This window comes from Halichoerus grypus, chromosome 9 (assembly GCF_964656455.1).
Source record: "Halichoerus grypus chromosome 9, mHalGry1.hap1.1, whole genome shotgun sequence".
Lineage (NCBI taxonomy): Eukaryota > Metazoa > Chordata > Mammalia > Carnivora > Phocidae > Halichoerus > Halichoerus grypus.
Window position 1 is genome coordinate 120288151 of NC_135720.1, and position 27934 is coordinate 120316084.

Here is a 27934-nt window from a genome sequence, read left to right on the forward strand (position 1 = left end):
TACGTGCTCTGGTAAGCACTGTGAATTGTGCAAGACTGTTGAATCTCAGATCTGTACCTCTGAAACAAATAATGCAATATATGTTAAGAAAGAAAAAAAGAAGAAGAAGAATGTAGCAGGAGGGGAAGAATGAAGGGGGGGAAATCGGAGGGGGAGAAGAACCATGAGAGACGATGGACTCTGAAAAACAAACTGAGGGTTCTAGAGGGGAGGGGGGTGGGAGGATGGGTTAGCCTGGTGATGGGTATTGAGGAGGGCACGTTCTGCATGGAGCACTGGGTGTTATGCACAAACAATGAATCATGGAACACTATATCTAAAACTAATGATGTAATGTATGGGGATTAACATAACAATAAAAAATTTAAAAAAAGATCCAACAGTCATGAATTTCTATGTGTAAAATATCACTGCATTGAAAAAAATAGAAAGAATGAAAAGAATAAGAAGCAAAAGTTATTACAAGTGCAAGGGAAGTTGAGCCTACAAAATCTAACACCATTAAAAGAGCACACGCCTCTCAATCTGATGTATTCTGTAGAAAAAAATTATAAAGCACAGAGGACTGGAATAACGTAATTGATAAAGTTAATGGGTTTGTATCAGACTTTGTAACTCACCTATAAAAAATATATCTTCCTTTTAAGCATCAATGGAACTTTTATTAAAAATGATAATGCAGGGGCGCCTGGGTGGCTCAGTCATTAAGCGTCTGCCTTCGGCTCAGGTCATGATCCCAGGGTCCTGGGATTGAGCCCCACATCAGGCTCCCTGCTCAGCGGGGAGCCTGCTTCTCCCTCTCCCGCTCCCCCTGCTTGTGTTCCCTCTCTCGCTGTGTCTCTCTCTGTCAAATAAATAAATAAAATCTTAAAAAAAAAATGATAATGCAACTAATGATGTACTGTATGGTGACTAACATAACATAATACAATTTAAAAAAGAAACAAAAAAATAAAAAATAATAAAAATAAAAATGATAATGCATCAGGGCACAAAGAAAACCTCAGAAAATTCCTAAGTATAAATGACACAAAGCCATAGTCTCGGTTTCCAAAGCAATAAAATTTTAAACAATAAAAAATACTAGAAATTTTAAAATACTATACTAAGTAATACATAGGACAAAAAAAAAAAAATCTGCCATTACAGGTTAAGTTTAAAAATAACAGGACTACCACTTATAAATACTTAGGAAATAAAATCAGGTATACTCCAAAGAACATGTATAGCCTTAAAGCCTTTCAATATTAGACAAACAAACAAAAATCTTCCTGTTCACTTACTGATACCTACAGTTTCTTCCCAAAAAAGTGGGGGGGAGGGGGAAGGAATGGAAATTTTTCATTTACAGTAAGAAATTAAAGTCCATAGTTTAAGATAACACACTTCAAAATGAACCAGTTTAAGGCCACCTGCACCCAGCTGATGGGTTGATAAAATATAACTAATACCAGATGCTTCCATGTTTTTATAGGGCATAGAGGTAAAGAGAGCTGGAAGGCAGAGAGAGTCACAAGTTTAGAAGGGTTCAAAAAGTAGACACTGAGGACACAGAAAAGAGTTTAATATGTATCCATTTTTCTTAATGTAAGTGCTTTAATTCTAACATAAATTGAATCTACACAGACAAGTAGTGCAAGCAGGAAGTTCTATTTTACATCAGTTATGTTGGGAAAATGAACTGACATGATTGCCTATAAAGGTTGCGGTTGCAAATAGTTCCAATAATCAAGAATAAAGGAAAATATCTAGGTTTGTGAACTACTGCAGTAACAGTTTTCATTAGGGAAATAAACCCTGTATTCTGATTATAAAATGGACAGTTTCCACATCTGCTGAGTATTAGGCTAACATTTCATTAGATTACTTTTAGGAATAGCTACATTCCTCAAGCACCTGAGTGTGTGAGGAACTGTGTAACACTTCCTGTCAACCTAAACACCAAAAGGGACAGGTTGGCATCACCAATTTACCTCGGAGCCAACCGAGTTCCATAAGGGCCAAAGACCATATAACTAGCAAAGGTGCAAGTCGGGAATCCAACCCCGGAGCTCAATACATTATAATTATTAAATAGAACTATGTGGCTTAGTATCAGGTTATAGACAAATTATAGGCTCCCAGCTAACACTAATTAGTCATGTGGCCTTGGACACTCTCACTTATTCAATAAATATTTACTGGGCATCTTCTGTGTACAAGTTTCTGTGTTTAGATATGAAGGCTCAAAGTTCTCAAATCTCAAAAACTGTGAACAAATATACTATCCACCTCATAAAAGTCCTTTTTTGTAAATAGAGAAGTTTCTCTCCATTCAACCATACCACACCCAAGCATCTGATTCATTATCACAGTCACCTGGGGGCTAGTAATGTGAAAAACAACACAATACAATCATTTCAAAGACCTCCCCCAGCATTCCCCCGGATTTAGGAACCTGAAAAATAACTGCATTTTTGCTTCTTAAAAAAGATGTATTACTTATTAACATAAGTTAATTTAAAAAGCGTGAACTCAAAAAGAGAACATCACATCTTAAGTAGTATTAGTATAGCACGTTTAGGGTGACTAAAATATTATTAACCTTTAGAAAGGCTCAGCAAATTTAAGCAATTTAAGAATAACAAAAACATGGTTTCTGAGCTTGGGAGAACTAAATCAAAGCACTGTTGAACACAAAGAGAAAATTCTTTGCCACAGAGACATGCCACCTTGGCCTTGACGAAGAAGATCGGTTTCCATGTAAAGAATGTTAAGCAAGAGACATAAGATCCACTCCTCTGCAAATATTCCTGAAGGAATCAGCATGGATAGAAAAAAAAGAGGGAAGCATTACCATGCAACAGCTCCATGAAAAACTGAAGACAGCGGCTGCATCATTTCCCTCAATGAACTGCCCACTCAAAGCAACCTCCCTATCACACTCACACAGTAATTACCCAACCCTGGAGAATAGAGCTCCTGAGCAATGAAACAGATGCTCCTGAGAATTGAACCTACTTTTTTTTTTTTTTTTTTTAAAGATTTTATTTATTTATTTGAGAGAGAGAGAATGAGAGACAGAGAGCATGAGAGGGAGGAGGGTCAGAGGGAGAAGCAGACTCCCTGCTGAGCAGGGAGCCCGATGCGGGACTCGATCCTGGGACTCCAGGATCATGACCTGAGCCGAAGGCAGTTGCTTAACCAACTGAGCCACCCAGGCACCCTGAACCTACTTTTGTTTTAACACACACAGTCAGGCACCCTGCCCTCAAAAGGCCATAAACAAAATATCCAGTAACAGTCTCTATTAACAATAATAGTAATGATTACATTTTATCTAAAACTTACAGAGTCCTTAAAATGTGTTCTAAGCACTTTATACTTACTAGCTCACAAGTCCATATGAACAACCCTGCAAGGTTTGTAGTACTATTCTCTCCATCTAACAGGGTAGTCCCGTTTTTGCCCCATTTTATAGATGAGGAAACAGAGGCAACAGCCATGTTTCCACCAAGATGCCTGTGTACATAACGATTACACAACGATCATACAAAAGTGTCTTTACAAGCAAAGAGGCTTCCATTTGTCCTTAAGCAGCTGAAGGCAATAGATAGGACTCCAGGCAGAATGTGACATTAGCAACTTTTGAGTCCAGTGTCACAGGCCTCCCCAGCAACTACCTCCCCACATCAGCCACCCAGGATAAAATTCTATTTCTGCTAATTAACAAAAAGTATCAAAACAGAGTAGATTCTGATTCACTATATTTGTTCACAAATTACATATTGACAGTTTTCCTAAGCATATTATCCAAATTTTTGGTTACAATTTTATCTCACATCAAAAGAATTTTAGCTGTTAGCTAGAATTTTAGCTTTTCCATCCTCCCTTCTTCCAGCCACATGCTCCCCAGTGCCCCTCCGTAGCCATGCCTTGCAAAATGAACAAAATCAAGGACTTCCTGCTCTCGGCCAGGTGAAAGGATGCAAATCCATCAAGATCAAGAAAAAGAAGGATAATGTGAAGTAAGTTCGACGCAGCAGATACCTTTATACCCTGGGCTTCACAGACAAAGAGAAGGCAGAGACACTGAAAGCAGTCCCTGCCCCAGGTTTGGCAGTAAAGGAGGTGAAATGAACCTGGCACACTCATTTGAACTGTATTAAAATTTTAAAAATTAAAAAATAAAAAAGAATTTTAAACACTAGAAAGCTACAATAAGGTAATGCAACAATGGTTAAAAACACACACTTTAGTCAGAAGTTTGGGCTCTTACTAGCTGTGTGACTTAAGCTAAGTCATCTCACTTTTCTATACTTCATCTGTGAAATGGGTACAGGCCTTCATGAAGGTGGGGCCAAAATTAAAGCATGAAGTTCCCTAAAGAGTGTCAGGTAGAACAACTTAGTTTAGAGGAAATGAGGGTGTGGTGTGGCAGGGAACAGACCAGGGAGGAAATAGGGGAACATTCACAGAAACCATATAATGGCTTACCTTAGGGCCAGGTGTAGAGACAACCCTGATCTGCCTGGTTTAGGACGGGGAGAGGGGACATTAAGAGTGCCAATGGAGGCAAGACAGATGGAAGAGAATTATCCTAAGGAAATCCTTCTTCTCTTACCCTCCCTCCTCAGAAGTTCACCTCCTGCAACCCAGGGAGTAAAGTGGGAGATGGCCTGGAAGCAATTGCCAAAGTCCCTTCCCCAGGACTGGTACCACCCAGCACTAGGGCTTCATGCAGCTCTGTGCACAGGCTATAGTACATACAGGGTTCAGGAGTAAGGGATGGCCAGGAGAAAGGCCAACCACAGAGGGGATATCTTAAAAAGGTATGGCCATCAAGGTAAGCAGAAGAGCAGAAAAGCAACATAAGAAGAGATTTTATTTTAGAAGATGAACAATCTCAGAAAGCTTGTAGACAGGTGGGGAAAAGAGCAACAGGAAAGAGTACAAAATAAGTGGAGCCAGACTCAGAGAGAACAGTATTTGGTAGAAATAAGACAGCTAGTAGGACCAGCCTTGGTAAAGAAGAGGAATGTCTTCCTCTTCTGAGACCAGAGAAGAGCAGGACCATCAAACTACAATAAGATTTTAAAGGGATGAAGTGTGATTTGCCTAAGGATGGGCTTGATCTCAATAAAGCAGGAAAAAGATACTTTGCTAAAAGGGATGGGTCTGTGGTAAAACCTGGAGAGATCAGGAAATGGGTTTGGAGTACTGGCTATGAAGAATAACTCTGGACAATGATAGGGGCAAAAGCACAGCTGGCTCTGTAAGTCAAGATTTAATAGAATTTTCCTATAATTCCCCTTTCCAATGTCTGAACATCCATATGCCCTGACATCCCCCCCACCCCGCTGACAGACAATGATGTTTTGTGGCAAAACGTATCCTTAGAAATATAATCTTTGTTAAAAATCTATACCATGACTACATATAGAAAAACAGAGATGCCATTATCATAACAGCATAATTTGAAATATCTCCAAATTCTTTCCCTGAATAACTACTTTGTACAACAGACAATTTACTCTTTAAAATATAACAATGATTAAAATTGAGTTCAAGAACACTACCATCTAATCCCAGAGATGAGAAATGCAAACCACCACAGTACACATAGAAAACTGAACAACTCGAACTTAAGTCCAAGATAACTCATTTGTAAAAAGAGGCAGTCGGTCTTCATAAGAAATTTAAAGGTATCTTTAAAACGTGATTTCAAGAAATTGCAGTATCAAAGTCCACAGACAGTATAAAAGGTTTACACCAAGAAAAAAAAAAAAAAAGACATATATATTTCTTTTTTATTTTAAGGTTCTCTATTTTGAAATTGATTAAATACCAAAGTAAATAAATTAAATTCTTACTTAAAAACAAAAATGAAGTTTAAGGTGATACACCCATCTGATCATACTGAAAGATGCAATACAAGAGTGGCACAATTTCTTGACAAGGGCCAGTCATGAAGTATGGGTTAAATGCAGGTAGATTAAGCAAGTCTTCTCATTCTGCAGTCTGAATGACAGCAACCATGGCACTCCAGGACTGCTGAAAGGTGCAGGACTGAATCAATGAAAGCCAGAGAATTGGCAAAACTGGTGACCAGCAGAAGCAGAGATGCCAGAGGTTGGGCAATGTCAAGGCATATTTCAAAATATCAAAGAAACTCTCTCAGGGAAATAAAAGAAGAATAATGTCAGAATCTCACCTTACAGAACCCAGACCAAATAAAAAACACCTGGATCTTTCTGGCGAGACTCTAATGCTGCAGAGAAAGGTATATAGCAGAACTAATCTGTTTTCTCAGTTGTTCTTCTGGCCAGGGGCTAGGTCCAGTACAGTAACCCAAATTTGGTAATAAATCTTGATCTTTTCATCATTTAAATTTTCAAAGAAGAAAAATGTATCAGCAAACACAAAAATGGCTTGGCAAAGTTCAGGACTCAAAAGCTAACGTGAAAGTCTAATTTTTTCGCCTTTTTCTCATTGCCTTAAAAGAAGGCAACTGTGCGATAAAGCTATATGACTGTCCACAGTGTCTTTACTTCACTACCTGAGTAACTTGTTCCTTATAAACATAAACATAAACAAATGCCAATTAAATAAATACAGAGCAGGATGCCACTTTGGAATAAATAAAAGCCAGTGTGGACAAATCCTCCCAGTAATTCCTAAGAATTTTTCTGAGATTTCCAAAATATTTGATAAACAAAAAGATTTCTTTCTCCAATGTTTTTAGACCATTAGAACCACTAGAGACTCCAACAGGCATACTTCATTAGGTATTTCCTCTCCAAGACATGTGTAACAATACTATGTAAGACAGATCTATGAAATTCCACTTAATTTTTTTTATTTTTTTAATTTATTTATTTCTGTGAGATAGAGAGCACGCATGCATGAGCAGGGAGGGGGGAGGAGAGGGGAGAAGCAGACTCCCCACTAAGCAAGGAGCCCGATGCGGGACTCGATCCCAGGACTCTGGGATCATGACCTGAGCCGAAGGCAGATGCTTAACCAAATGAGCCACCCAGGTGCTCTGAAATTCCGCTTCTAAAAGGATTCATAAAAAAGGTACATATCAACAAGGAAGATAACTATCACTTCTCAGTTCTTAATTCCCACCTCACTTCTCTTCAAAATAGTGTCTTTCAATTGAATAAGTGGAATCTCTCTATTCATCCAAATGATCAAGAAAAACACTTTGGATTCATCCTTGACTCTTCCCCTTCTTTTCACTCCCCAAATCTAATCCATCAGTAAATCCTATCAGTTCAACTTCAAAATACCACACAGATGAGCCTACTTTTCTCCATCTCCCCTGCCAGTACTCCTATCCAACCCACCAGCACCTCTTGCCTAGACTACCATACCAGACTTCTAACTGGTACATTCTTTTCCATGCTTAACCACTGTAATCCATGTTGCAAAAGTGATAATGAACCATAAATGAGTTCACACCACTTTCTTGACAAAAACCATCCGACAACTGGCACTCAGAATAAAACCCAACCTTATTATCAAGGTCAAGAAGCCCTGAGAGGATCTGACCCTTGCCCACCTCCTAACTACCCTCTCATCACTCTCTAACTCATTATGCTCCTGGCCTCTTTATGTTCCTAAAACATATTAACCAGGCTTGTTGCACCTTGGGGCCTTTGCATTTCTGTTTGTTCTGTCTAGAAGGATATTCTCCAATATCTTTAGAATTCAACACAATTCTCATTTTCAGAGAGACCATCCCTGACCTAAACCATCTTGTTAACTCTCCAGCACAGTGCTTCTCAAACTAACTATGAGGAAAGGAGGCTTTCTTTCTTTTTTTTTTTAAATTTCTGATCTATCATGTAACTATTCTTTTTTTTTTTTTTTTAAGATTTTATTTATTTGAGATAGAGAGAGAGCACAAGCAGGGGGAGCAGCAGGCAAAGGGAGAGGGTGAAGCAGACTCCCACTGAGCAGAGAGCCAGATGTAGGGCTCGATCCCAGGACCCTGGGATCATGACCCGAACTGAAGGCAGCCCAGCCAAAGGCAGTCGGCTTAACCGACTGAGCCACCCAGGCAACCCTATCATGTAACTATTCTTTTGTAAAATACAGAAAAATTATTTTCTTCTTAAAAGTGATTTTAAAAAGTCATATAAAACAGTTTAAAATTTCAATTATTAATAGTGTCAATGGTCAAAAATTTTCTCTATCACATTACTATGAGTCTCTCTCTCACTTTCTGTGCTTATCCCATTGTGAACTGGCACAACTGTGAGCAGATTAGACTATGATGCTTCCCCACCACTTAGCACACTCGAGAACCATTTACTTGTGTGTCTGTCTGTATGGGCCACTATTCTCAGCACTGGAGTTGCAGCAATGAAAGAAAGAGACAAGATCCCTGCTTTCTCAGACCTTATGTTCTATGCGGAGGCCCAGGGAGGGTTATTGGTCAAGACCACAAGGCAAAAACCTGATTTGAACTCAGGCCTGCCTCCAAGGTTTTTCCTGGATTCTGAAAAATGCTCAGCACGCAGCTAATCAGTGAAGTGTGCAAGTTCATATGCATCATCATCTGTTCTTGAAAATATTACACTTATAATTGTATATTCTTCACATTACTTCTAAATAAGTGTCCATTCAGATATCAACTTTAGGACCCATCAATGTAGAAGAATTAACTACATCTTCAATCAGTGTCTGGAGACAATAATGATACTCTAACAATCACTTTAGTCATTTCCATGACTTAACTATAAAGATTTGTACTATCTGTCCTGCTAGTGTTCTTCCACCCTACATGCAAGTTTCTTCACCCACTTCCCAGATCAGTAGTAATGATATTTAGGATTTCTCGCAAGACATAATCAGTGCCTCAGCAGAAAATTCCAGCTGCCACCCTAGGGCCATTTTTAGAGAACTGGGGCCATAATGATGTTATACCTATTAAATATATAACTCAATTTTCTTAGACTTCATTGGCTTGCGATTAAAAATAAAGTCCATCCAAAACACATAGGCCAATATCTATACAATGAGCAGATCCTGAAACACGGAAGAGTATCTCCTATGCTCACATTCTTGCCACTCCTGTTCAACCAACCTACCATCTCCCCAAAACTCTCTATATTGTTATTATTCCCAATTTTCAGATGAGAAAACTGAGAACTAGATATATTCAGTAAATCTGTCAAAAAATAATTACTGTACATTTGTTAAAACTTTATTCTATTAAATACAATGTTATATCCTTACAAATAATTCTCAAACTTGCATAGGCTTCAAATCACCAAAGCTACCATTATCAAAGCTGCCAGTGTGGTTCTAATACAGCCAAATTAGCACTGAGAACCAATGTACTTCACCATGAAAAACCAAGAGCCTAGGGACAAAAACTTTAAAAGAATATAGGAAAATGAAAAGTGTTCATTCTTGATATTTAAGGGACTGTTGTAATGTTTTCATGTACCATGTTATTAGAATATTATTTGCGTAGCAATTCAAAAATCACTTGTTTATGTTGTTGCAATGTAGGACTGAGCTTATCCCTAAAAATACCAAAAGTGCCAAGTAATGGATCCTGGCATAAGTCTACCTATTCAGTTTAGTTGATTTCCAAAATAAAGCCAAGGGCACTATTTAAAGATTTCCATTAAAGCATCTGAATATCTAGAACAACCTGGATGGAGGGGATCTGTAACAGACCCTAACAGTTACTTCTGCAGAAACAATGTGCTAGCTAGCCTGCCTATAATAAACATTCTAGAAAAACTTCTGCTCTATATTTGGTGTCCCCTCCAGCTGCCTTCAAGCATTTACTCTAAGACCAGTCTACACACTGAAGACCATTGTTTAATTTTGTTCACTAATTTAAAGGAAAAAAAAATCCATTCAATCAAGCAAGGACTAGAAACCACACAACCACCTACATACATTCACTTATCAAGATCTGACTAATCAAGGTGTAGGACTTAAATCACTAGTGGCTATGTACTGATATTCACTAGCTGCTGGTGTTCTAAAGAAAATGGGCACCTAAAAAAAGTCTTTACTTAGGTATCTGCCACATTTCACAAATAAATATATATATACCTGTATATATTTATTATATATATAACGTTATATTTGTGATAAATTTGATATTTTCAACTAAAAGTGAAGTCTACTATTAACCATTACTGATACTCTATGTGTAAAAACATGCCAGATGATTAGAGTATCCTAAAGTATTCTTGCTCTTTAGGTAATCACACTTTATATCTTACTACATATCATGTCTGCTTTATTGATTTTGTAACAGCATCATTTAAGACCTGAGATGTTCTTCATTCACAAGTCAAGTTCACAAAACAAACAAGTAAGTTGGTTTCACCGGTCCTTTCTGCACTGGGGCAGGAGAGAAGGTGCCACCAGTTGGTAAAGCACTCCTGACACAGGCCAAGGACAGACCTGTACATGGACCTTCAGATTCTGCTTCAGCTCCCACCCTATTGGTCTGGGACAAAGTCACAGAGACCAGCAAGACCTATAACATGCTGGGAAAAAATTTCATTCTTTTATTCATCACCAAACAAGCATTCACAGTTCTCTGGATTTGATTTACCTGTGGCCCCATTAGTCACAACCACAAGACTGACTTTCATCCAAGCAGACCTAAGCTACTCCTTGGAGAGGTACCAAGCTCTTAGACAAAATACAAAATGGAAGGAGCACAAAAATGCCTCACAGTCTTTCACGATGAAAATATTCATATCATGAGAGACACAGTGCTAAGTGCTTATGATCCATCATTTCATTTAATCCACCCACAAGCCTAGGAGAACAGTACCATCACTATTTCCATTTTTCAGAAGAGAACATTAAGGTTTAAAACGAAGTTAAGAAGTTTTGCCTAAAATAACATGTCAAGCAAGTAAAACAGTGAAGATGTGAATGCTGAGCTGTGACTTTTGTCTATCTTTCTTTCACTATAATAGATAATATAAAATGGCATCCATATTAGGAGGGAACAAGTAATGGTTTTCAAGCTGAAATTGCTTTATTCGAAGGTATTGTCACTTAAAAATGTTTTCAATATAGTCAATTACTAAAGAGCACAAAATTACAGATTTAAAACAGCACTCTCATTTCAGAATCAGCGAATTCAATTTTTGCCACTAAAACATAGAAAACAACACTCACAAGTAACTTGCCCAGGAAAGCAGAGCAGGCTCCTTGCAGAGCTTCCAGCTTAGTATCGACACAATCAGCACTTCTAGTCCAGACCCATTAATAACTGACAAATTAACTACCTATACACTCAAGCTGGTTTCTCTTCAGGCTGACAGCTGGCCACATTCTTAGAGGAAACACACCCACTTCCACAGAGGCGGGAGGACTTAAAATAAGGGGGTAATTAGGGTGCACAAGGGCTCCTACACTGCACACAATGGGAATATGGATTTTATTACCTTCCCTAAATGCTCAGAATTCTCTTAGACATAAAGTCCAACTTAGCTAAATTCATCAATGGTCAAATAGAAGTAATTTTAGCTTTTCCATATTTAATACTTCCATATTCAAAGGTAATTTAAAGCTGCCTATAAAAACAGTATCAAGAACCTTCTTTTACTCTCTCCAGCTGCCTCACTGAAATGTCTGAAACTACTCTGTAATGGTCACATAACCAACCTCCCCCTTGAATTCCAAAATAAAATGCTCTATTTGGTTACAGATTGGGTTCATTATTGAGGTAGGAAAAGGTAGTAAGAGGTTTTAATTCTTATTCTTTGCAGCAATGAGGTATTTTCCAGGTAACTTCAATTCTAAAGAATTCAACAAATAGTTATTGCCTCATCTACAGTGACTGAGGTTCTTTACTAAGTGCTGGAGGGGTATCAAGATAAGTAAGCCTCAGTTCTCAGGCAGCTTAATGTCTAATAATAAGGATAAGCCAATAATCAATGAACTGTAACATGCTGCAGAGGATTCAGAGGCAGCTGAGGGCACATCTGGTAAAGGAGGGACCAGAAAGCTTTCTTCAAGTACCTGACACTTGAGCTGGGTCATGATGAACAGCAGGAAAGCAACAGAGCAAGACCCCACACAGGAGGATGCCATTCACAGAAGCAATAATGTGGGTACATGCGAAAGGTGAGGGAGGGTAAAAAAACAGTCAATCATTCATTATGGCCAAACTTGTGATACACATAAGAGATAAAATTGTGATGATTTGTGGAAAGGCTAGAAAGCTAGTCTAAAGCATTTAAGTTAATTCACAGTATCAGTACAGAAGAAAATGGACCTCATATTTATACAACTGGTAGGGAAGACTGAACACAGCACAATCAATGAGACTGCAAAATCCCAGATGAGAGTTAATGAAAACACAGACAGGGACAGTGGTAATGAGAAGGGACAAGGATAGATCAGAAAAAAATAAAAGAGAACACATGGTGATAACGTGGTATGAGAGGGAAAAAAGTAGCAGAAAACCATTCAAAGGGAACTGGTATTTTGAGCCTGGGTAACGGGGAGACAAATCAAGCTAGTAACAACTAGGAGTTGAAGTGAATGGGGGAAGGGAGGGGTACGGAGGTCAGAAGTGTAGATGTTTTTTTAACCTGTGTTGACTTTGAGATTTAGGGAGAACATCCAGGTAGAGATATCAAATGGACAAGAAACGCAGGCTGATTTAATCTTTGGAGGGTTAATTTTCCAATCCATAATGATGATTCCCAAATCTATATGATCTGTCAGAATCACCTGGGGAGCCTATTCAAAGCAAAGACCCCAGGCCCCACCTTAAAAAATCCTGACTAAACAGATCTCCATGGGGCCCAGGAATACACAGTGTTCAGAAGCCAAGAATGGAGCCATTGCTCCACATGACTCTGCTCACTCTGCCGTTCATAATCTCCTGCTTTATGGTTCTGAATATACGTCCAGAACACACTCACTTGGATGGCATTTGCAGAATGTGAAACTAGTACACCTCTCTGGAGGATTGGAAACATACTTTCACATCTGAAAATAATTATTTCTCAATCTGTATCCCACTGGTTATGGGGAATGGCTTTGATATTCTACTACATAACTGATGGTTTAGGTCTACAAGTACCAACCACTACAACACAAAGATCAATTCTGCTCAAACTTTCTGTGACCAAGATAACTAATGATTCCATGACCACTAGATTAATGACACATACAGCAAGCAGTTCTCTCTTTAAATGATGGACGAAAGGATAACTTGCATAATCCAACATAAATCGTTCATAGATTTCAATAACTTTCCTTCATATTTCAACAGATTTCTTTCTCATTCTGAATCCTCTCAATACTCCTATCTCCTTTTCTCCTCAGGTTCAAGACAGAAGTGAGGTCACTAAGCTCAAGAAGGCAACTCAGCCAACTGAAAACATTCAACCTACCACTTTTACCAAAAGTAGAAAATGTTTTGTTATATTTTGTTTCTAAAAAAATAATCAGGGAGGGGGAAAAAAGATCAAGTATGGAATGAAAATCTGATATTACCAACCACGGGAATTTTTTTTAATGTTTGTAATAAAAGAGCAAACATAGTTTAGTAATAGAATAACCCTAACCCAATTTATTGCCTGTTTTCTCCCTTTTGTTAAAAAAAAAAAATAGTAAAAGGGGCGCCTGGGTGGCTCAGTCGATTAAGCATCTGACTCTTGATTTCGGCTCAGGTCATGATCTCAGGGTTGTGAGATCGAGCCCTGTGTCTGGCTCCGCACTCAGCATGGAGTCTGCTTGTCCCTCTCCCTCTGCTCCTCCCCACCACTTGCACTCTCTCTCTCTCTCCCTCTCTCTCTCAAATATATAAATAAAATCTTTTTAAAAAAATAGTAAGAGAATCTTTTTTACACACTCATTACCGATAACTGTGCTACCTTTACACAACATTTCTTCTATAATTCTTAGTTGTCTCATGTAGATAATCTCATTATCCTCATTCTGAGAAGAAAGCCACACTTGGGCGAGTTGTTTCTGTTCAAGGTCTCACTTCTTTTAAGGGGCTCAGCTAGAATTCCCACCCAGTGCTTCCTAATGGCAGTGTCCTCTTGGCTATGATCCTAAGGGCCTACCACAATACAGGAGAGAATGTAAAGTGGGAGGAAAACAGCTTATCTTTGAAATGCTCCATTCATGATTTTTTTCTGGATCCCACCTGTGATCAAATTACCTCACTTTCCCTTACACGACATATATGTGTGTTTTCTCACACACAAGACTGGGCTCTCTCAGGAAGGAAAACAAGTGTCATTCACCTTGGACTCTCCAGCATGTATCACTGCCTGACAAAGAAGATTCTTAACAGTGTTGTTGAATGAACATGACCAAGTACTTTGCTAGGGCTTTACCACTGGCTCTCACAGCCCACATTCCCATAGCCCTAAAGGACTGAAATCAGTGACTGTATATTCCAAACCAATCTAAAAGCTCTTTCCTTTTGGTGAGAGTTGGGTTTTGTTATTAATTTTGAAATACACTTTTGAACACTGGGATCTCTGAAACTACTAGGTCTCTAGAACTGTTATTGAAAATGGAACTTGCTGGGCACCTGGGTGGCTCAGTTGGTTAAGTGACTGCCTTCAGCTCAGGTCATGATCCTGGAGTCCCTGGATCGAGTCCCGCATCGGGCTCCCTGCTCGGCAGGGAGTCTGCTTCTCCCTCTGACCCTCCCCCCTCTCATGTGCTCTCTCTCATTTTCTCTCTCTCAAATAAATAAATAAAATCTTTAAAAAAAAAAAAAAAAGAAAATGGAACTTGCTTATGGCTTTAACAATGAGAAACTCTCCCCAAATAAAACTTGTCCTCAAGTGTGGAAAAAAAGGAAAGAAGGGGCTGGAAATCATTGGGGGATGCTACTGGTTTAGGGGATGGAGACCAGGAATGTTAGCGGTACTGCAATGCCTGGAACAGTCCTGCACAGCCAAAGATCGTGCTATGTCCCTCACAGTTTTCAAAAGTCCTGTGCATTTAAAAAAAAAAAAAAACTGTTTTCTAATTATCTGAGCATAGATCCTAACTAGGTTTTTACGTGGGCACACAGAGTATGGGTAAAGGAAAAGTACTATTTTATTCCAAATTTACCCAAATTGGACTATTTTTAAAAACGAGGACATCACGCCACGGCCACTAGTGCTTGTAGAGCTGCCAGTGCCATTCACAAGTGCCACAGTTCGGATTTATAGCCATCGCATCTGGGATTCTATGCTAGGTACGTACATCTGAGCACGTCATCAAATGTTCTAATGCAACGGCATCTACACATTTATATACAGAAACACAAATTCTCCTTACACACTACTTTCATTTCTCTTTTTAGTTGTAGTAAAAACATTATATAGATTTTTTTTAATGTGTGTAGTTATGTTATCCATGAATTTAAGATTGTAAAGGCACCAAATACACATGAAATGGCCCCATGGACCCCTGAAATAGTGGAAGCTTAGTAAAAGTGCTATTTAAAAAATGGCATATAAATATTACCTGTCTTTCTCAATTCAACATGATGGAAGTCAAGCAAGGTAGTTCCCAAGCCTCAGGAAATCCTGACTTAATCTCAGCTTTGTCAGCAGTTTGGACTATGTATATATGAGGAGAGGCACCAACTGATCAAGGCAATTTTGTATTGTATACTTAAGTTCCTTTCATATCGAAGCTTAATTTTTAAATTTATTGTCATTTCTGAAGCAACATACAAGTAAAACTAAAAGAATTTTAAGCCAGGAGGGAATGGCATTAAAATATTCAAAATGCAAAAATTTTTTAAAGCCTTGTAAAGAAATATGAAAAATAAAGTTACGAGAAATATGCTTCACTATTCTTTTTTTTTTGCCTGTGTTTTTTATTTTTATTTAAATTCAATTAATTAACATATAGTATATTATTAGTTTCACTAATAATGAAACTATTATTATTTCATAATTTAATATGAACTGTGAACTCTAGTGTTCAGTGATTCATCAGTTGCATATAACACCCATTCATTATGCTTCACTATTCTTAAAGATCAATTCCTCACGGGATACACATATATAGTTGCTTAAACCCAATAAATATTACGTCTAGAAGTATTATAACACTATATATTTAAGCATTTTCTACCAATTTTACTTCCTTATCAATCAACTTGCTTTACATCTCTAATTCCTTTATCATTATGACAAAAAAGATTCCATTTTTATACCAAGCCACCAGCATAAATAAGAGATAAGTAGGATTAAAAAGTGCCACACACACACACTTTTTTGTTGTTTTATTTTCCTAATCATGGGGGAGGAGGAAACATGCAAACAGCTTCCTCTACACTGTTGCCATACAGTGACAGTTTTTAAAAACCACATCAGGGGTGTCTGCTGGCTCAGTCGCTTAAGTGTTTGCCTTCAGCTCAGGTAGTGATCTCAGGGTCCTGGGATCCAGCCCTCCCCAGTCCCTGCTCAGCAGGGAGCCTGCTAGTCCCTCTCCCCCTGCCCCTGCCCCCCATTTGTGCTCCAGCGACCCCATGCGCGCACATGCGCTCTAATAAAAAATTAAAATCTTTAAAAAAAACACACACACACATCAATTTCTTTGACACAAATTAATACCTTAACAAAGATGCACTGTTTAAGATTCTTGATTCTTGATTACCACATGGCTAAGTGTGTATAAAAGGGGAAAATTAGTATAGTCAATAGAACATAAATCAAGAGTTTCAGACACAGTAACACTGCCTCTGAGCAGCTACAGTAGAGCAATGTCCAATAAATGCTATTTTGTTAGTCACATTCACCTCTTCAACTATCCTTGGAATTACTGGCCTTCACTAAATAGGACACGAAAACATTATGTTTATTAATATCAATAAAAATTTTGGTTTCTTTTCTGAAATAATTATACTTACATGGAGTTAACAAAAGTAAATAAAATCATGGCAATTTTATAACACATTTTTAAAAACTTATTTCATCTTTTCTCCAGCAAAAGCTGTAACGAGGGACACCTTGGTGGCTCAGTCGGTTAAGCGTCAGCTCAGGTCATGATCCCGGGGTCCTGGGGTCGAGCCTCACATCGGGCTCCTTGCTCAGTGGGAGCCTGCTTCTCCCTCTCCCTCTGCTTCTCCCCCTGCTTGTGCGCGCTCTCTCTCTGACAAATAAATAAAATCTTAAAAAAAAAGTTGTAACCAGAATTAGTACAAAGAAAAAAAAAACCTGATCTGAATTTCACCTTCTTTTCCCTTTTCCTATTTTATAATAAAGTAATAGTCTAATGACTGCCCAAAAATTCTGAAGTAAAAGACCTAGATAAAACAGGAAACTGGACATTAAATCTTTAAAGAAGTGTTTTATTTTCTAATATGCCTTAAACTTATCAGAAAAAAAAACCTAATTCCAGGAAATCTGTGATTGAAAAATAAAAAGTAGGGGTGCCTGGGTGGCTCAGTCGGTTAAGCGTCTGCCTTCAGCTCAGGTCATGATCCCAGGGTCCTGGGATCGAGCCCCACGTCCGGCTCCCTGCTCAGTGGAGAGCCTGCTTCTCCCTCTCCCTCTGCCTGCTGCTCTGCCTGCTTGTGCATGCTCTCTGTCAAATAAATAAATAAAATCTTTAAAAATATGTATCTAAAAAGTAGTAAGAACCAAAATTAAGATGCTGTGTCTTGGACTGCTAAAAAAAGGCAGAATCTCAAGGGTTAATTTCACTTTAACTTTATTGTATATATATTCTAAAATTAAGCAAATATTTTGGCATTTTAAATCCTTTTCATCTATATTAGTGGGAACCTATAAAGCAACTTCTCATGTAATAAAATTGGTTTCTTTAATTCTTCTTGTGCAATAAATCCACAAAAATTAAGTGTTGATTTCTTAGGTATTGTGTCTCTTCATTTTCTAAAGAATGGAAGCATAAAATAAGACAATAGAAACTGCTAACAGTTTAAATTTCAAAAGTGAAATTATATATCTACTAATTTTATTTGCAACTCTGGAAAGTATATGTAAAAATAAATAGATAAACAAATTATCATACCATTCTAAGATGACAATATGGGAGCACTTACTTTGGGAGCCAAAAAGAAATAACGTTCAAGCTTTTCCATAAATCTAAGCAAAATATAATGTTTGGGTCCAAAAACTTATAAATCCTAGTCAGTGACACAATTCAAAAAGGCAAAGTTCTGCTTCAACATTCTAAGATTGCGTGAAAAAAAATCAATTCTCACAATGGTTTTTTATTAAATGCAGTCTCTGAAGTGCAAAGCAACTGCAAAACTTAAGTATAACGATCAGGGACTAAGAAGTGAAGATGCTATCTACTTGAGCCACCTGGTGGTTTATTTCCTTCACTGCATGAATAAACATCTTGTGCTATGCACACAACCTTGAATTGCATACTACATTGTTTTACTTTTCGTGCCAAGACCAAAAAGAATTTACATTTACCAAAATTTAGTAACAGTGTAGGTCACAAGGCACAATTCCACTCAGAAGCACTTAAAAAAATTCACAAGGCTAAGCAGAGAATCCACACCTAAAAATTTACCATAGCAGGCGTCTATAATTGTTTTTGTCTTTTCAACAGTGCTTGACGCCTACACTAAGTGTTGAATCCAAAATAAATTCAAAGTAACTGTAGATCACACAGCAGGCTTGCTGTGGTTTATTTACCTCTTGCCCAGGTCTGGGCAGTTCAGAACATAGCAAATTTAACTTCTAACAGGGCACTGTCTTAACTATCAGCAAGGTGGCAATAGGTGCTCAGAGACATCATTTAAAAAACAGAGAAAAAATTTAAACAAGGTATACTCTGTCAACAAGAGGTAAGTTGCAGAATGCCAATCTTTACGGCTCTCTGTTTGACATCAAGTTATGTCAACCAAAAGAATTCCCAAAGAGATTCTTCTGTTGCTCAATTTTTTTAAAAGCAGAGTATGTCCAAGTATCCCTTTATCTTAAAATATAATAGCCTAGCAGCTAGAGTGCATAAGACAATAGCCATGACAATCCTAATGATGAGAATTACATAAAACTTGACTCTAAATGGATACGTGGGAGGGTGGGGAGGGGGAAACAGTGACAATTTGAGTCTTTTAATTAGGTCAGTGAGGTGAACTGGGTACAGCAACAGTCCCACACCCTTCCTTGGAGAGGCAACTTCCCCACTCTAAGTTTCAGTGATCTCTTAAATGGAGAACCAATAAAACTCAGCAGTAAAGAAGAGCTATTAGCAAACTCACACATACATTATAACCATTACTCTCCATTACTGATTTTATTGGGAGGTTACTAGGCACAGCTGCACCCTCTCGTCAAAGTGCTCTGTGCTCCTGACTCATCTCAGTGATTCAAGGCCGCACAACTTGCCCAGTGGAAACACTGACTGGATAGGAAGCTCTCAAAGGATGGCTCTATTCATCTTCCAGCCCAGGTTCTTGGTGGAGGTTAGGCTGCTATTGAAAGACTAGTTTCCTGAGGAAGGCAGATAGTTTTAGGAAAAGACCACTTGGCTGCAAGGCAGATGCTCCTTGGCCAGCTGTTTCTCCAGCTCTCTGTGTGGTCTTGAGCTAAGTTGCTAAACCTGACCACGTCAATGCCAGGTCTACAAAAATGACCATGGTTCCCATAAAAAGGCCTCCCTGGTTCTGTACCATTCGCCTTCATGGGCGAGCACCACAGCTTGAGAAGCTCTGGCTCTGCTGTGAGCACATCAAAAAGTGAGACACACGCTCAGGACATTGTCATGGGACACTTTCCTCAGTGCCAATCAAAGGGTCTCATTTCCTTGAAATGCTCTAACACGATAATATGGCTTTAATTTTCAAAACTTCCTAATTCTAGGTGCTACTATGAAATAAACAGCATTGTGCAAAAAACAAATGGCACCTTTGATGTAAGGTTTGCAGCAAAGCAGGGATGACAAAGGAAAAATATTCCTTAAAGAAGCAATCGTACTCGGGGCACCTGGGTGGCTCAGTCGGTTGGGCAGCTGCCTTCAGCTCGGGTCATGATCCCAGGGTCCTGGGATCGAGTCCCGCATCAGGCTCCCTGCTCAGCAGGGAGCCTGCTTCTCCCTCTCCCTCTGCCTGCCTCTCTGCCTGCTTGTGCTATCTCTCTGGCAAATAAATAAATAAAATCTTCAAAAAAAAAAAAAGAAGCAGCAATCCTACTCTTAGTCTCTTCTCCATCTGCAGGGCCAAAAGGCAAATTTGTTTCAGTCTTTCATTTCTTCAAGAAATCATTATTTTTTTTTTTAAAGATTTTATTTATTTATTTGAGAGAGAGAATGAGAGAGAGAGAGCACATGAGAGGGGGGAGGGTCAGAGGGAGAAGCAGACTCCCTGCTGAGCAGGGAGCCCGATGCGGGACTCGATCCTGGGTCTCCAGGATCATGACCTGAGCCGAAGGCAGTCGCTTAACCAACTGAGCCACCCAGGCGCCCTCAAGAAATCATTATTAAGAAACAACAAGAGTATCAGTGGAAAGACATGAGCTTTAGAGTCAGAAGGCCTGGGCTCAAATCCCAGCTGTCATCTACCATCGGAGGGATGCTACACAATTATTCTTGTCCCCATCTACACCAAGGAAATAATGCACATCATCCCACAAGCTCATCACCCCATAGCAAGTGTGTGGAATCTGTTAAATTAAGCAGCCACTGGAAGCTGAGAATAAAACTGGCTGATAAAAGAAGGAACAAAGAATGCAGAACTTGCACCAAGAGCGAGAGGGTTAATTTCCTTCATCATGATGAGAAATCCGGATCTGTACATGTATTTGTACACGTATATGTAATATACATATATAATATACATATACACATATATATGTAATTCCTAAGGGATTATGTGTTTCCTGAAAAAGGTCTTGTTAACAGGTGTCTCATCACTGCCTAATAACAGGAAAACTCAGTTGTTAGAAAATGAAATATGTCTAAAATACTAAGAGAGGCTTTGAGGGCCCTGCTATTAACTAACACACTTTGTTTCTCCTTTGGTGACACAGCTTTCCATCTGTTTATTTTTCTTTTCTACAATGTGAAAGCATGCTAGGACTCTTCAATGACTAGAAGGTCCAAGGTTATATCAATTGTTAATCAGGTCCCAGAAATCACTGGATTAGAAACAAAGAATGAGGGAAGCGAGCATGAAAACAAGTGGAGCTACAAAAAATAATTTTATTTTACTGATACAAGGTATTTTACAGAATCAGAAAATTATGATTGACCTTGTGAAAGTAGCAAAGATTAGAACTGTTTATGAAGCTGATAATTCAGGTGAGGCGAACGTTTGCCACTGTTACTTTAGGGTGAGAATATAGTATCCTATTTCATAAAGTTAAGTCTCTAATTTCTAACAATCTACTCATTTGGAAGCTAATTTGAATATTTTAAATATTCAGAAATGCAATTTCAAAACGTAACTTCCTATAATATATAAAAGACTTCATAATCCAATATTGTTTATTTCTTACCTGGTGGTAATGGTATAAATATTTAATCTAATTTAGTTTGTGTTTTTAGCTTTCATATCCACAATACATGGTTGTTTAATAATTGAGATTTTCCTAAAACTCATTGAATAAAAAAATTCTAGTTCTAGGGGTGCCCGGGTTGCTCAGTTGGTTAAGTGTCTGCCTTCGGCTCAGGTCGTGATCCCACGGTCCTGGGATTGAGCCCCACGTCGGACTCCCTGCTCAGCGGGGAGCCTGCTCCTCTCTCATGCTCTCTCTCACTCTCTCTCTTGCTCTCTCTCACTCTCTCTCTTGCTATCTCTCTCTCAAATAAATAAGTAAAACTTTAAAAAAAATTCTAGTTCTATGAATGCAAAAAAAAATAAAAGAATTATACTGAAAGCTCACTGGGAACCCAAAAAAAGTTAACTCCCTGACATAACTCACCAGCAGCCAGAAATCTTTATAAAATGTAAATCAGATATCATTCCACTGGCCTTCCCATTTCAACTGGAATATAATGTAAACTTGACACTATGGCCTACAAACTGTATCCAACCCAATCCATCCCCTACTTACTTCCTGCCTCCACAGGGCTCCCTTCTCTCTCCCCCTTCCACCTGTCCTACTCCCTGTCCCCCCCCCAACACCTCCTCCAAGCTGCTGGCTCCTTCTCTCCATTTTCAGCTCCTGTGATACCTCTTCAAAAGGTCTTCTTACAACAATCTAATGCAGTACCTCAGCCACAGCCCAATTTATTTTCTATTCCTAAAATAGTTTTCATGGTATTTATCATTTGGGGAAATTATCTTCATTTATTTCAGTCTGCTTCATTCAAGCATAAACTCCTTAACAACAGGACTCTTATCTGCCTGTTAACTACTTTTCAGCAGTACCTAGACACAGTACAGAGCAGATTCAGGAAATATTTGTGGAAGAAAAAAAAAAAAAGTGGAAAGTCTGAGAATTAAGGAGTTCCAAAAGATAAAGGGTAAAAAAAATCCCAAACAATATAGTAAAGGCTATTCCAGCTCAATAGCAGATTAGAAATATTATGCACTTGAATCCTATACATATGAATGTTGTCATTGGGAAACCTTACTCCAGGTATAAATAGCACTAGAATACATTCAAATTTATTAAGCAAATATTTATTGCACACCTACCATGCATCAGACAGTATTCTAGGCAGTAGGGATTCCAGCAGGAAATATAATCAAAGTGCCTAAACTTAGAAAGTTTACAATCTAAACAAGGGAGATGGACGATCAACAAATGCACACATCAGGTGATGGAAAGTAGTAGAGAGCAAAATAAAGTAAAGTAAAGGAGTAAGGAAGGAGGGGGGACTGATAATTAAAATAGAATTTAGGAACGTCTTCACGAGAAGATGGCACTAAGAAAGAGAGAGAACAAACCATATGGATATCTGTGGTAGAATGATCGAGGGAGTGCAAACAGCAAGTGCAAAGGCCCTGAGCTGGAGGTGTGCTTAATGTACACAAAGAACAGCAAGGAGGCCAGTGTGGCTGAGGCCTGCAGGGGAAAAGTGGTAGAAAATAAGGTCAAAGAAGTAGCAGGAAGTATTTCCTAAAAAGCTTTAACAGACCACACCAAGGCCTTTGGCTTCTTCTGAGTAAGATGAGAAGACACTGGAGGGTTTTGGGGAGAGGATGACATGGCCTGACTTAAAGGGTCACTGACCCCTACACTGAAGACAGATTACAGAGAGCAAGGGTGGGAGCAGGGGGGCCAGTAACAAATCACTTCAGAAGAAGTAAGGGTCTTTGCCGTGGACAAGTGCTTGGGACATACGACATTTATTTTAATGACTCAAAAAGTTTTGTTTTTTTTAAAAACAAAAGCTATTTTCCAAATAACTAAGATTTCCAGGAGTATAACCTCTAAATAAACAGAGTAGGTTATTAGTGTGTATTAATCTCAACAATAAACATTCTTAGATACACAATACAAACACTAACTAACCATAAGAAAACTGAGTGGCTAATTAATATTAGACAAAGTAGACTTCAAAACGAGGAATATTACCAGGGATAAAGATGGATATTTCAAAATGACAAGCAGGGACTTCATCAAAAAAACATAGCAATCTTTCATAAAGCTTTGAGTATGAACCCAATGACAGGGCTTCAAAAACACTAAGAAAAAAAATTGCATGAATTCATGCAAGATATATCAATGTGGGAATAGGAACATTCCTCTCAAAGGCACCCCTGGAGTATGTCTGTCAATGTAGCCTATTTGGGGTAAGAACCCCAGATTTGGAGGAACCCAGAGGCACAGGCTATTGCTTGTTATATTCTAAGCTGGGAAGGGACCACTTCAAGATTCACAGGTCTGCTGCCCTATTCAGATTCCATGAGGCTCTGCAGTTAAATACTTCTGTGTTCTATGTGTTTAGCTTGTTCTCAGGCCAGTGGCAGGCCTGGCCATGGCACACCTCAGCATACTGAATTAAAGGCTGGGCAAATTCTTAAATGACTGAACATAAGAGCAACCACCTGAAATCCTGAAACTAAATTTTATCTTGAGCCATACAAAACTGTTGTTTTTTGGGTCAGAATGGTTGAATGTTGGTGATTTTGTATGGCTTAACCCAGTTTGTTGAAAAGAACAACATAAATCATCTCAATGGTCACGACTTCATTTTTACCTGCAAATACTCAGCCTAACGTTTGGTGTAACAATTTAGCAGTACTGATCTCACATAACTATTCCTCAGGAGAGGGGCACCTGAGTGACTCTGTCGGTTAAGCGTCTGCCTTCGGCTCAGGTCATGATCCCAGGGTCCTGGGATCAAGCCCCACATCGGGGAGCCCCACATCAGGCTCCCTGCTCCACAGGGAGCCTGCCTCTCCCTCTCCCTCTGCCTGCCACTCCCCCTGCTTGTGGGCTCTCTCACTCTGTCAAATAAATAAAGTCTTTAAAAAAAAAAAACTATTTCTCAGGAGATGTCCTTAGCTTCATGTGGTCTGTACATGGGGCCCAAGCTCTTTTTGTGTATTCTTTAAGTTTCAGGTTTTGTGTAGATGTTCATTGTTGTAACTAGAAAAACATCAGACTAGTGCAGGGGTGCCTGGGTGGCTCAGTCGGTTAAGCGTCTGCCTTCAGCTCAGGTCATGATCTTGGGGTCATGGGATCAAGCCCTGGGTCAGGCTCCCTGCTTAGCAGGGAATCTGCTTCTCCCTCTCCCTCTGCCCCTCCTGACCACTCGTGCTCTCTCTCTCAAATGAATAAATAAATAAAACCTTTAAAAAAATGTTAGACTAGTGCAGAAAATACTTAAGTATTCTGAGTATGAAAAAGATGTAATTTTTTTAAACTATTAAGCTTTATAGAGTATTTTGGAGGGAAAAAAACTTTTAAAAATAGCAGTATTTGTTTGCACTCACTCAGTAGCTATTACGGAGTATTTTCCAGTGCCATTTATGTCACCCATTATTATTGTTGTTAACTAATATAACCTATAGTGGATAATCACAATATGGCAAAATGGGAGTTGTACCTAGCTGGCTGTGGGTAACTTAAATGTGGACTTCACACACATGTAAGACTACTGCCATAATCTCAGTTTCTCTCTCTTTGACAGATACAATTTTCTCTGACACTGGTGTGCTTAAATGTCTGGTTTCAACTCAAATGTTTGTTTGACTACCTCCTAATTCTGTGTCCTTTGGCTGGAAGGAGGGGCCTGGTTGTATGCACGGGAATGGAGTTAACTGATGAAAACCAGGTAAGGCAGGAACAGTTGTGATAGCCTACAGGCTCAGAGACTAGACTTGGGACCCACATCCTGGCAAAGAAAGGGAGGCCCAGAAGGAGCTATTGAATTGAACACGGCGCCAAGTTTATCTCAAGAGCGTATATGACTTCTAACATGAAATTCCTCTTACTCTAATAAAGATGAACTGTGCCCTTGGTTCTGGACCACAGTATATAGAATGGTTGCAGCAGAGGAGGAAATAAAGAAGGTCCCCCAGATCATGTGCATGGTCCTAAAGCCTTTTTACACTTGACAAGTTCTGCAGAAAGTCAGCATGAGTCAAGTAGCAAAGGCACCTCATTGATAGAAGCTGTGCACCCCCTTTTGCCATGAGTATTCCGCTGTATTTTCATTTGAAAGGTTTCTAAGAACTTTTCTTGGTGTGTCTTGAATGGTTCATACTTGTTAACTTTATAGGAATGTGTGTTCATAGGAAGCCTGTTAATCAAACTGCCAACATGAATTACTTTTCCTCATTTCTGAAGGCTTGTCCAATTAATAAAAGGCTGATGCTTATGTACTGAAGTTATTTGAGGCCACTGGGGGGCTGGAGGGAGTTACGTCTATTGATTCAATGTAGTCTTTCCTGTCACTTTGAGAACATTTATTCAATTTTGAAATGAATAATGATGGTAAAATTGGAAAAGAATATGTAAGAAAAGAAATTTATGAAAAACAATTCCCCAATTTAAAAATAATACTGCCTTCCCTGTCAGGCTTTGCTGCCAGCTCTTATTTAAACTTGTGTGCTCCTGCCCAGTGCAAGTCAGCAGCAGAGCGTCCTATATTAGCAGGAAACCGGCGCATTTATGATTGAGTTCCTGTTATTGACTTGTTCTTAGACAAAATGCCAAGTTTCTTCAGACATACTACAGTAGGCCCACTGTGGAAGCCCTGGGTAATGCTATTGTGACATTTAGGCTGCAATTTTTGTTTTATGTGTCAATATTTTTTTTAATGACTTTAAAAACACTCTTACAATGTTTTCGGTAATGATTTGGAGAAAGTGTTGGACTCTAGAATGAATTTTTTGTGTCTTTAAAATAGCATCTAAATGGTATACCAAAGAAATATAAGTAGTTTAGGTTGATCCCAATGATTCTGCCATGTTTTTCATCCTAGGTGGTGCATTTTGATAGAAAACACTGTAGTGGCCCTTTTAGGTAGAAGGAGGAAGTGTGGAAGGTTGAGAGGGAGGGTGGGGAAACATCTTCACAATAGTAGAAGAAATGGAACTCTTAAACGGTTACATAATATCTTAGGAAAACAAATTCATTTTGTAAGAATAAAAATTATCAGTAAGATAAAATTAGTGTGGACCAACACATATCAGCATTTAATATTTTTCTTAAGGGAGGAGGGTGAGGGTGGTGTAATCTCCCTTGAAGTGAAGAGATATCGCTGAACAACTTGCCTTTCAAACTTCCTTAATTTGGGTGACATGCATTCTTAAAGTTTTTTCAGGAAGCAACAAAATTAGTACTTTAGGTTGCCTTTCTTTCAATAGGCTTATCCTTCCTAGCATTTTCTCTAAGTGCCCAGCATACTTCATGTATTAAGTTCCTATCACTATAGCTGTGGATTCGCCTATAACAAAGGTCATTTCCCTGTTGTCTTTATGTTAGCCTTTCTGCAAGTGCAGGTAACTTCTGTATTGATGGTTTGGGATCAAGTTAGAAAACCAGGGTTCATCATATAATCCATCTCATTATACTACTGCCAAAATGTGATGAACTACTTGGATCATTCTACAACTTGACTGCAGCACTCTTCTTTAGCTCATGCTCATGTCAGGGGCTGTCTGTTATCTCCTACATAGTTATTACAAGACCTAAAACTATCATGACCATTTGTTTTGATGACAAAAAACAATCTACAGTATGTGTGTTTTGACAAAGAGCTTTTTCTAATATTGACATTTTTGTGTGTAAAGTTTTACAAAGGAAAACAATAATGACTATTACATATTGACCATTTATTATGAGACAGGTATTGTTCTAAATATTCTAACATACTTTTTCTCCCAAAGATCTCCAAGGATCTCCATTTTGTAAGTGAGGAAGTTGAAGATACAGCATACCTTGACCAAATTCACTCTGATAAAAAGTGACAGAGCTGAAGCTACCAACTCAGAGTTGTATATTTTTTTTTTTTTTTTTTTTTTTTTATAAAGATTTTATTTATTTATTTGAGACAGAGAGAATGAGAGAGAGAGAGAGCACATGAGAGGGGGGAGGGTCAGAGGGAGAAGCAGGCTCCTTGCCGAGCAGGGAGCCTGATGCGGGACTCGATCCAGGGACTCCAGGATCATGACCTGAGCCGAAGGCAGTCGCTTAACCAACTGAGCCACCCAGGCGCCCTCAGAGTTGTATATTTGATGGTCTAAAACACTGTATTGTTCATCCTCTGCCTAAGTCACCATTAGTTGCATATAAAATGCCCTCATTGAAAAGTTTATCTCCTAATGTCCAATCCTGTAGCAAATTCCATATATCCTGCCTCTAAAATATACAGATCTACCTTGTTTTACTGTGTTTCACTTTATTGCCTTCAAAGACATTGAGTTTTTTACAAATTGAAGGTTTGTGGCAACTCTGCATTGAGCAAGTCTATCAGCACCATTTTTCCAACAGCATTTACTCACTTCCTGTCTCTGGGTCACATTTTGGTAATTCTCGCAATATTTCAAATTTTTTCAATATTGTTATATTTATTATGGTGATCAGTGATCTTTGATGTT

General features: G+C 38.7%; 1 protein-coding gene and 1 pseudogene across 2 annotated transcripts in view; one reads left to right on the forward strand and one right to left on the reverse strand.

Moving 5' to 3' along the window:
- The window catches only part of GMDS (GDP-mannose 4,6-dehydratase), a 641507-nt gene that overhangs the window by 550633 nt on the left and 62940 nt on the right, over positions 1 to 27934 (reverse strand). The window lies entirely within an intron of this gene.
- Positions 3911 to 4119, forward strand: LOC144379000 (large ribosomal subunit protein eL38 pseudogene; annotated as a pseudogene).